Source organism: Argentina silus, assembly GCF_951799395.1.
Source record: "Argentina silus genome assembly, contig: scaffold_43, whole genome shotgun sequence".
Taxonomy (NCBI): Eukaryota; Metazoa; Chordata; class Actinopteri; order Argentiniformes; family Argentinidae; genus Argentina; species Argentina silus.
Window position 1 is genome coordinate 533,886 of NW_028152657.1, and position 11,085 is coordinate 544,970.

Sequence of the window (11,085 nt, forward strand, 5' to 3'; positions counted from 1 at the left end):
GTCTAGCGGATAGGAATCTGCCTTGTAACGCAGGGCGGCCCGGGTTCGATTCCCGTCTTGGCAAAGGATTTTTGTAGAAAAATAAAATGAGTCCCAACGTGTGCAACAGAACAGTTCGAAATCTCGTTACATTTGCATCGTCATGAACATGACTTATATCAGGCTAGCTAATTTTTTCTTTGTTCATTTTAAGTGTAGAAACAATATTTCGTTTGTGAACATTTTTTTCTGCCGTTTTGACAACAGGCTCATGACTAAAGAACAAACGGCTGTCTGCTGATTGACGCTTGACTGTAGATTTTCGCTTTGTGTCAAAAGAACTCCCTAACGCACACTTTTTCAAAGTAGGTGAATTCATCAGATCTGTTTGAAACATTGCATTTTATCCATGCACGACGACTACTTAGATACTCGCAGCACAGTTGCCTCATATAAATTGCCCATGAGCGCGGAGCTTGTCTTTGTCACTGTAGCAACTTTGCTCCATCAGCGGGAGAAGGCGGTTCGACGCCCCTGTAAGCACATGTTTCTCTAATTCCTTTGTTTCAGGCAAGCCACTGTGACGTCAGACGCCTTTACGCATACAGCTTTGCGATGCTTAGACAGTAATAACATAATTCATGTTTACATTTCTTTAATTTTCGACGCATTGTCGTTATTCGTGACGCATCAATGACCAATTGATTATATGGCAATGCAATGAAAAAAGCGTGTGGAAAACAGTGTTAATGACAGATTTGAGAAGCACATTTCTTCAATGTTGGCCGCAGGGCATTCCTGTGCAGGTGACAATGGTAATTTTTCAAAACGACAAGGATATTTAAACACATGATTATTTGTTTGCTGTGCTCTATGGCCTCTGCTACAGACCTCATCGAAATGACACTTAGATATCTTAGGGTGTACATATCAAGTCTTCCCAAATGGTCTAGCGGATAGGCATCTACCTTGTAACGCAGGGCGGCCCGGGTTCGATTCCCGTCATGGCAAATGTTTTTTGTAGAAAAATAAAATGAGTCCCAACGTGTGCAACAGAACAGTTCGAAATCTCGTTACATTTGCATCGTCATGAACATGACTTATATCAGGCTAGCTCATTTTTTCTTTGTTCATTTTAAGTGTAGAAACAATATTTCGTTTGTGAACATTTTCTTCTGCCGTTTTGACAACAGGCTCATTACTAAAGAACACACGGCTGTCTGCTGATTGACGCTTGACTGTAGATTTTCGCTTTGTGTCAAAAGAACTCCCTAACGCACACTTTTTCAAAGTAGGTGAATTCATCAGATCTGTTTGAAACATTGCATTTTATCCATGCACGACGACTACTTAGATACTCGCAGCACAGTTGCCTCATATAAATTGCCCATGAGCGCGGAGCTTGTCTTTGTCACTGTAGCAACTTTGCTCCATCAGCGGGAGAAGGCGCTTCGACGCCCCTGTAAGCACATGTTTCTCGAATTCCTTTGTTTCAGGCAAGCCACTGTGACGTCAGACGCCTTTACGCATACAGCTTTGCGATGCTTAGACAGTAATAACATAATTCATGTTTACATTTCTTTAATTTTCGACGCATTGTCGTTATTCGTGACGCATCAATGACCAATTGATTATATGGCAATGCAATGAAAAAAGCGTGTGGAAAACAGTGTTAATGACAGATTTGAGAAGCACATTTCTTCAATGTTGGCCGCATGGCATTCCTGTGCAGGTGACAATGGTAATTTTTCAAAACGACAAGGATATTTAAACACATGATTATTTGTTTGCTGTGCTCTATGGCCTCTGCTACAGACCTCATCGAAATGACACTTAGATATCTTAGGGTGTACATATCAAGTCTTCCCAAATGGTCTAGGGGATCGGAATCTGCCTTGTAACGCAGGGTGGCCGGGGTTCGATTCCCGTCATGGCAAAGGATTTTTGTAGAAAAATAAAATGAGTCCCAACGTGTGCAACAGAACAGTTCGAAATCTCGTTACATTTGCATCGTCATGAACATGACTTATATCAGGCTAGCTAATTTTTTCTTTGTTCATTTTAAGTGTAGAAACAATATTTCGTTTGTGAACATTTTTTTCTGCCGTTTTGACAACAGGCTCATGACTAAAGAACACATGGCTGTCTGCTGATTGACGCTTGACTGTAGATTTTCGCTTTGTGTCAAAAGAACTCCCTAACGCACACTTTTTCAAAGTAGGTGAATTCATCAGATCTGTTTGAAACATTGCATTTTATCCATGCACGACGACTAGTTAGATACTCGCAGCACAGTTGCCCCATATAAATTGCCCATGAGCGCGGAGCTTGTCTTTGTCACTGTAGCAACTTTGCTCCATCAGCGGGAGAAGGCGGTTCGACGCCCCTGTAAGCACATGTTTCTCTAATTCCTTTGTTTCAGGCAAGCCACTGTGACGTCAGACGCCTTTACGCATACAGCTTTGCGATGCTTAGACAGTAATAACATAATTCATGTTTACATTTCTTTAATTTTCGACGCATTGTCGTTATTCGTGACGCATCAATGACCAATTGATTATATGGCAATGCAATGAAAAAAGCGTGTGGAAAACAGTGTTAATGACAGATTTGAGAAGCACATTTCTTCAATGTTGGCCGCATGGCATTCCTGTGCAGGTGACAATGGTAATTTTTCAAAACGACAAGGATATTTAAACACATGATTATTTGTTTGCTGTGCTCTATGGCCTCTGCTACAGACCTCATCGAAATGACACTTAGATATCTTAGGGTGTACATATCAAGTCTTCCCAAATGGTCTAGCGGATAGGAATCTGCCTTGTAACGCAGGGCTGCCCGGGTTCGATTCCCGTCTTGGCAAAGGATTTTTGTAGAAAAATAAAATGAGTCCCAACGTGTGCAACAGAACAGTTCGAAATCTCGTTACATTTGCATCGTCATGAACATGACTTATATCAGGCTAGCTAATTTTTTCTTTGTTCATTTTAAGTGTAGAAACAATATTTCGTTTGTGAACATTTTTTTCTGCCGTTTTGACAACAGGCTCATGACTAAAGAACAAACGGCTGTCTGCTGATTGACGCTTGACTGTAGATTTTCGCTTTGTGTCAAAAGAACTCCCTAACGCACACTTTTTCAAAGTAGGTGAATTCATCAGATCTGTTTGAAACATTGCATTTTATCCATGCACGACGACTACTTAGATACTCGCAGCACAGTTGCCTCATATAAATTGCCCATGAGCGCGGAGCTTGTCTTTGTCACTGTAGCAACTTTGCTCCATCAGCGGGAGAAGGCGGTTCGACGCCCCTGTAAGCACATGTTTCTCTAATTCCTTTGTTTCAGGCAAGCCACTGTGACGTCAGACGCCTTTACGCATACAGCTTTGCGATGCTTAGACAGTAATAACATAATTCATGTTTACATTTCTTTAATTTTCGACGCATTGTCGTTATTCGTGACGCATCAATGACCAATTGATTATATGGCAATGCAATGAAAAAAGCGTGTGGAAAACAGTGTTAATGACAGATTTGAGAAGCACATTTCTTCAATGTTGGCCGCATGGCATTCCTGTGCAGGTGACAATGGTAATTTTTCAAAACGACAAGGATATTTAAACACATGATTATTTCTTTGCTGTGCTCTATGGCCTCTGCTACAGACCTCATCGAAATGACACTTAGATATCTTAGGGTGTACATATCAAGTCTTCCCAAATGGTCTAGCGGATCGGAATCTGCCTTGTAACGCAGGGTGGCCGGGGTTCGATTCCCGTCATGGCAAAGGATTTTTGTAGAAAAATAAAATGAGTCCCAACGTGTGCAACAGAACAGTTCGAAATCTCGTTACATTTGCATCGTCATGAACATGACTTATATCAGGCTAGCTAATTTTTTCTTTGTTCATTTTAAGTGTAGAAACAATATTTCGTTTGTGAACATTTTTTTCTGCCGTTTTGACAACAGGCTCATGACTAAAGAACACATGGCTGTCTGCTGATTGACGCTTGACTGTAGATTTTCGCTTTGTGTCAAAAGAACTCCCTAACGCACACTTTTTCAAAGTAGGTGAATTCATCAGATCTGTTTGAAACATTGCATTTTATCCATGCACGACGACTACTTAGATACTCGCAGCACAGTTGCCTCATATAAATTGCCCATGAGCGCGGAGCTTGTCTTTGTCACTGTAGCAACTTTGCTCCATCAGCGGGAGAAGGCGCTTCGACGCCCCTGTAAGCACATGTTTCTCTAATTCCTTTGTTTCAGGCAAGCCACTGTGACGTCAGACGCCTTTACGCATACAGCTTTGCGATGCTTAGACAGTAATAACATAATTCATGTTTACATTTCTTTAATTTTCGACGCATTGTCGTTATTCGTGACGCATCAATGACCAATTGATTATATGGCAATGCAATGAAAAAAGCGTGTGGAAAACAGTGTTAATGACAGATTTGAGAAGCACATTTCTTCAATGTTGGCCCCATGGCATTCCTGTGCAGGTGACAATGGTAATTTTTCAAAACGACAAGGATATTTAAACACATGATTATTTGTTTGCTGTGCTCTATGGCCTCTGCTACAGACCTCATCGAAATGACACTTAGATATCTTAGGGTGTACATATCAAGTCTTCCCAAATGGTCTAGCGGATAGGCATCTACCTTGTAACGCAGGGCGGCCCGGGTTCGATTCCCGTCATGGCAAATGTTTTTTGTAGAAAAATAAAATGAGTCCCAACGTGTGCAACAGAACAGTTCGAAATCTCGTTACTTTTGCATCGTCATGAACATGACTTATATCAGGCTAGCTCATTTTTTCTTTGTTCATTTTAAGTGTAGAAACAATATTTCGTTTGTGAACATTTTCTTCTGCCGTTTTGACAACAGGCTCATTACTAAAGAACACACGGCTGTCTGCTGATTGACGCTTGACTGTAGATTTTCGCTTTGTGTCAAAAGAACTCCCTAACGCACACTTTTTCAAAGTAGGTGAATTCATCAGATCTGTTTGAAACATTGCATTTTATCCATGCACGACGACTACTTAGATACTCGCAGCACAGTTGCCTCATATAAATTGCCCATGAGCGCGGAGCTTGTCTTTGTCACTGTAGCAACTTTGCTCCATCAGCGGGAGAAGGCGCTTCGACGCCCCTGTAAGCACATGTTTCTCGAATTCCTTTGTTTCAGGCAAGCCACTGTGACGTCAGACGCCTTTACGCATACAGCTTTGCGATGCTTAGACAGTAATAACATAATTCATGTTTACATTTCTTTAATTTTCGACGCATTGTCGTTATTCGTGACGCATCAATGACCAATTGATTATATGGCAATGCAATGAAAAAAGCGTGTGGAAAACAGTGTTAATGACAGATTTGAGAAGCACATTTCTTCAATGTTGGCCGCATGGCATTCCTGTGCAGGTGACAATGGTAATTTTTCAAAACGACAAGGATATTTAAACACATGATTATTTGTTTGCTGTGCTCTATGGCCTCTGCTACAGACCTCATCGAAATGACACTTAGATATCTTAGGGTGTACATATCAAGTCTTCCCAAATGGTCTAGCGGATCGGAATCTGCCTTGTAACGCAGGGTGGCCGGGGTTCGATTCCCGTCATGGCAAAGGATTTTTGTAGAAAAATAAAATGAGTCCCAACGTGTGCAACAGAACAGTTCGAAATCTCGTTACATTTGCATCGTCATGAACATGACTTATATCAGGCTAGCTAATTTTTTCTTTGTTCATTTTAAGTGTAGAAACAATATTTCGTTTGTGAACATTTTTTTCTGCCGTTTTGACAACAGGCTCATGACTAAAGAACACATGGCTGTCTGCTGATTGACGCTTGACTGTAGATTTTCGCTTTGTGTCAAAAGAACTCCCTAACGCACACTTTTTCAAAGTAGGTGAATTCATCAGATCTGTTTGAAACATTGCATTTTATCCATGCACGACGACTACTTAGATACTCGCAGCACAGTTGCCTCATATAAATTGCCCATGAGCGCGGAGCTTGTCTTTGTCACTGTAGCAACTTTGCTCCATCAGCGGGAGAAGGCGCTTCGACGCCCCTGTAAGCACATGTTTCTCTAATTCCTTTGTTTCAGGCAAGCCACTGTGACGTCAGACGCCTTTACGCATACAGCTTTGCGATGCTTAGACAGTAATAACATAATTCATGTTTACATTTCTTTAATTTTCGACGCATTGTCGTTATTCGTGACGCATCAATGACCAATTGATTATATGGCAATGCAATGAAAAAAGCGTGTGGAAAACAGTGTTAATGACAGATTTGAGAAGCACATTTCTTCAATGTTGGCCCCATGGCATTCCTGTGCAGGTGACAATGGTAATTTTTCAAAACGACAAGGATATTTAAACACATGATTATTTGTTTGCTGTGCTCTATGGCCTCTGCTACAGACCTCATCGAAATGACACTTAGATATCTTAGGGTGTACATATCAAGTCTTCCCAAATGGTCTAGCGGATAGGCATCTACCTTGTAACGCAGGGCGGCCCGGGTTCGATTCCCGTCATGGCAAATGTTTTTTGTTGAAAAATAAAATGAGTCCCAACGTGTGCAACAGAACAGTTCGAAATCTCGTTACTTTTGCATCGTCATGAACATGACTTATATCAGGCTAGCTCATTTTTTCTTTGTTCATTTTAAGTGTAGAAACAATATTTCGTTTGTGAACATTTTCTTCTGCCGTTTTGACAACAGGCTCATTACTAAAGAACACACGGCTGTCTGCTGATTGACGCTTGACTGTAGATTTTCGCTTTGTGTCAAAAGAACTCCCTAACGCACACTTTTTCAAAGTAGGTGAATTCATCAGATCTGTTTGAAACATTGCATTTTATCCATGCACGACGACTACTTAGATACTCGCAGCACAGTTGCCTCATATAAATTGCCCATGAGCGCGGAGCTTGTCTTTGTCACTGTAGCAACTTTGCTCCATCAGCGGGAGAAGGCGCTTCGACGCCCCTGTAAGCACATGTTTCTCGAATTCCTTTGTTTCAGGCAAGCCACTGTGACGTCAGACGCCTTTACGCATACAGCTTTGCGATGCTTAGACAGTAATAACATAATTCATGTTTACATTTCTTTAATTTTCGACGCATTGTCGTTATTCGTGACGCATCAATGACCAATTGATTATATGGCAATGCAATGAAAAAAGCGTGTGGAAAACAGTGTTAATGACAGATTTGAGAAGCACATTTCTTCAATGTTGGCCGCATGGCATTCCTGTGCAGGTGACAATGGTAATTTTTCAAAACGAGAAGGATATTTAAACACATGATTATTTGTTTGCTGTGCTCTATGGCCTCTGCTACAGACCTCATCGAAATGACACTTAGATATCTTAGGGTGTACATATCAAGTCTTCCCAAATGGTCTAGCGGATAGGAATCTGCCTTGTAACGCAGGGTGGCCGGGGTTCGATTCTCGTCATGGCAAAGGATTTTTGTAGAAAAATAAAGTGAGTCCCAACGTGTGCAACAGAACAGTTCGAAATCTCGTTACATTTGCATCGTCATGAACATGACTTATATCAGGCTAGCTAATTTTTTCTTTGTTCATTTTAAGTGTAGAAACAATATTTCGTTTGTGAAAATTTTTTTCTGCCGTTTTGACAACAGGCTCATGACTAAAGAACACATGGCTGTCTGCTGATTGACGCTTGACTGTAGATTTTCGCTTTGTGTCAAAAGAACTTCCTAACGCACACTTTTTCAAAGTAGGTGAATTCATCAGATCTGTTTGAAACATTGCATTTTATCCATGCACGACGACTGCTTAGATACTCGCAGCACAGTTGCCCCATATAAATTGCCCATGAGCGCGGAGCTTGTCTTTGTCACTGTAGCAACTTTGCTCCATCAGCGGGAGAAGGCGGTTCGACGCCCCTGTAAGCACATGTTTCTATAATTCCTTTGTTTCAGGCAAGCCACTGTGACGTCAGACGCCTTTACGCATACAGCTTTGCGATGCTTAGACAGTAATAACATAATTCATGTTTACATTTCTTTAATTTTCGACGCATTGTCGTTATTCGTGACGCATCAATGACCAATTGATTATATGGCAATGCAATGAAAAAAGCGTGTGGAAAACAGTGTTAATGACAGATTTGAGAAGCACATTTCTTCAATGTTGGCCGCAGGGCATTCCTGTGCAGGTGACAATGGTAATTTTTCAAAACGACAAGGATATTTAAACACATGATTATTTGTTTGCTGTGCTCTATGGCCTCTGCTACAGACCTCATCGAAATGACACTTAGATATCTTAGGGTGTACATATCAAGTCTTCCCAAATGGTCTAGCGGATAGGCATCTACCTTGTAACGCAGGGCGGCCCGGGTTCGATTCCCGTCATGGCAAATGTTTTTTGTAGAAAAATAAAATGAGTCCCAACGTGTGCAACAGAACAGTTCGAAATCTCGTTACATTTGCATCGTCATGAACATGACTTATATCAGGCTAGCTAATTTTTTCTTTGTTCATTTTAAGTGTTGAAACAATATTTCGTTTGTGAACATTTTCTTCTGCCGTTTTGACAACAGGCTCATTACTAAAGAACACACGGCTGTCTGCTGATTGACGCTTGACTGTAGATTTTCGCTTTGTGTCAAAAGAACTCCCTAACGCACACTTTTTCAAAGTAGGTGAATTCATCAGATCTGTTTGAAACATTGCATTTTATCCATGCACGACGACTACTTAGATACTCGCAGCACAGTTGCCTCATATAAATTGCCCATGAGCGCGGAGCTTGTCTTTGTCACTGTAGCAACTTTGCTCCATCAGCGGGAGAAGGCGCTTCGACGCCCCTGTAAGCACATGTTTCTCGAATTCCTTTGTTTCAGGCAAGCCACTGTGACGTCAGACGCCTTTACGCATACAGCTTTGCAATGCTTAGACAGTAATAACATAATTCATGTTTACATTTCTTTAATTTTCGACGCATTGTCGTTATTCGTGACGCATCAATGACCAATTGATTATATGGCAATGCAATGAAAAAAGCGTGTGGAAAACAGTGTTAATGACAGATTTGAGAAGCACATTTCTTCAATGTTGGCCCCATGGCATTCCTGTGCAGGTGACAATGGTAATTTTTCAAAACGACAAGGATATTTAAACACATGATTATTTGTTTGCTGTGCTCTATGGCCTCTGCTACAGACCTCATCGAAATTACACTTAGATATCTTAGGGTGTACATATCAAGTTTTCCCAAATGGTCTAGCGGATAGGCATCTACCTTGTAACGCAGGGCGGCCCGGGTTCGATTCCCGTCATGGCAAATGTTTTTTGTAGAAAAATAAAATGAGTCCCAACGTGTGCAACAGAACAGTTCGAAATCTCGTTACATTTGCATCGTCATGAACATGACTTATATCAGGCTAGCTAATTTTTTCTTTGTTCATTTTAAGTGTAGAAACAATATTTCGATTGTGAACATTTTTTTCTGCCGTTTTGACAACAGGCTCATTACTAAAGAACACACGACTGTCTGCTGATTGACGCTTGACTGTAGATTTTCGCTTTGTGTCAAAAGAACTCCCTAACGCACACTTTTTCAAAGTAGGTGAATTCATCAGATCTGTTTGAAACATTGCATTTTATCCATGCACGACGACTACTTAGATACTCGCAGCACAGTTGCCTCATATAAATTGCCCATGAGCGCGGAGCTTGTCTTTGTCACTGTAGCAACTTTGCTCCATCAGCGGGAGAAGGCGGTTCGACGCCCCTGTAAGCACATGTTTCTCTAATTCCTTTGTTTCAGGCAAGCCACTGTGACGTCAGACGCCTTTACGCATACAGCTTTGCGATGCTTAGACAGTAATAACATAATTCATGTTTACATTTCTTTAATTTTCGACGCATTGTCGTTATTCGTGACGCATCAATGACCAATTGATTATATGGCAATGCAATGAAAAAAGCGTGTGGAAAACAGTGTTAATGACAGATTTGAGAAGCACATTTCTTCAATGTTGGCCGCATGGCATTCCTGTGCAGGTGACAATGGTAATTTTTCAAAACGACAAGGATATTTCAACACATGATTATTTGTTTGCTGTGCTCTATGGCCTCTGCTACAGACCTCATCGAAATGACACTTAGATATCTTAGGGTGTACATATCAAGTTTTCCCAAATGGTCTAGCGGATAGGCATCTACCTTGTAACGAAGGGCGGCCCGGGTTCGATTCCCGTCATGGCAAATGTTTTTTGTAGAAAAATAAAATGAGTCCCAACGTGTGCAACAGAACAGTTCGAAATCTCGTTACATTTGCATCGTCATGAACATGACTTATATCAGGCTAGCTAATTTTTTCTTTGTTCATTTTAAGTGTAGAAACAATATTTCGTTTGTGACCATTTTTTTCTGCCGTTTTGACAACAGGCTCATGACTAAAGAACACACGGCTGTCTGCTGATTGACGCTTGACTGTAGATTTTCGCTTTGTGTCAAAAGAACTTCCTAACGCACACTTTTTCAAAGTAGGTGAATTCATCAGATCTGTTTGAAACATTGCATTTTATCCATGCACGACGACTGCTTAGATACTCGCAGCACAGTTGCCCCATATAAATTGCCCATGAGCGCGGAGCTTGTCTTTGTCACTGTAGCAACTTTGCTCCATCAGCGGGAGAAGGCGGTTCGACGCCCCTGTAAGCACATGTTTCTCTAATTCCTTTGTTTCAGGCAAGCCACTGTGACGTCAGACGCCTTTACGCATACAGCTTTGCGATGCTTAGACAGTAATAACATAATTCATGTTTACATTTCTTTAATTTTCGACGCATTGTCGTTATTCGTGACGCATCAATGACCAATTGATTATATGGCAATGCAATGAAAAAAGCGTGTGGAAAACAGTGTTAATGACAGATTTGAGAAGCACATTTCTTCAATGTTGGCCGCATGGCATTCCTGTGCAGGTGACAATGGTAATTTTTCAAAACGACAAGGATATTTCAACACATGATTATTTGTTTGCTGTGCTCTATGGCCTCTGCTACAGACCTCATCGAAATGACACTTAGATATCTTAG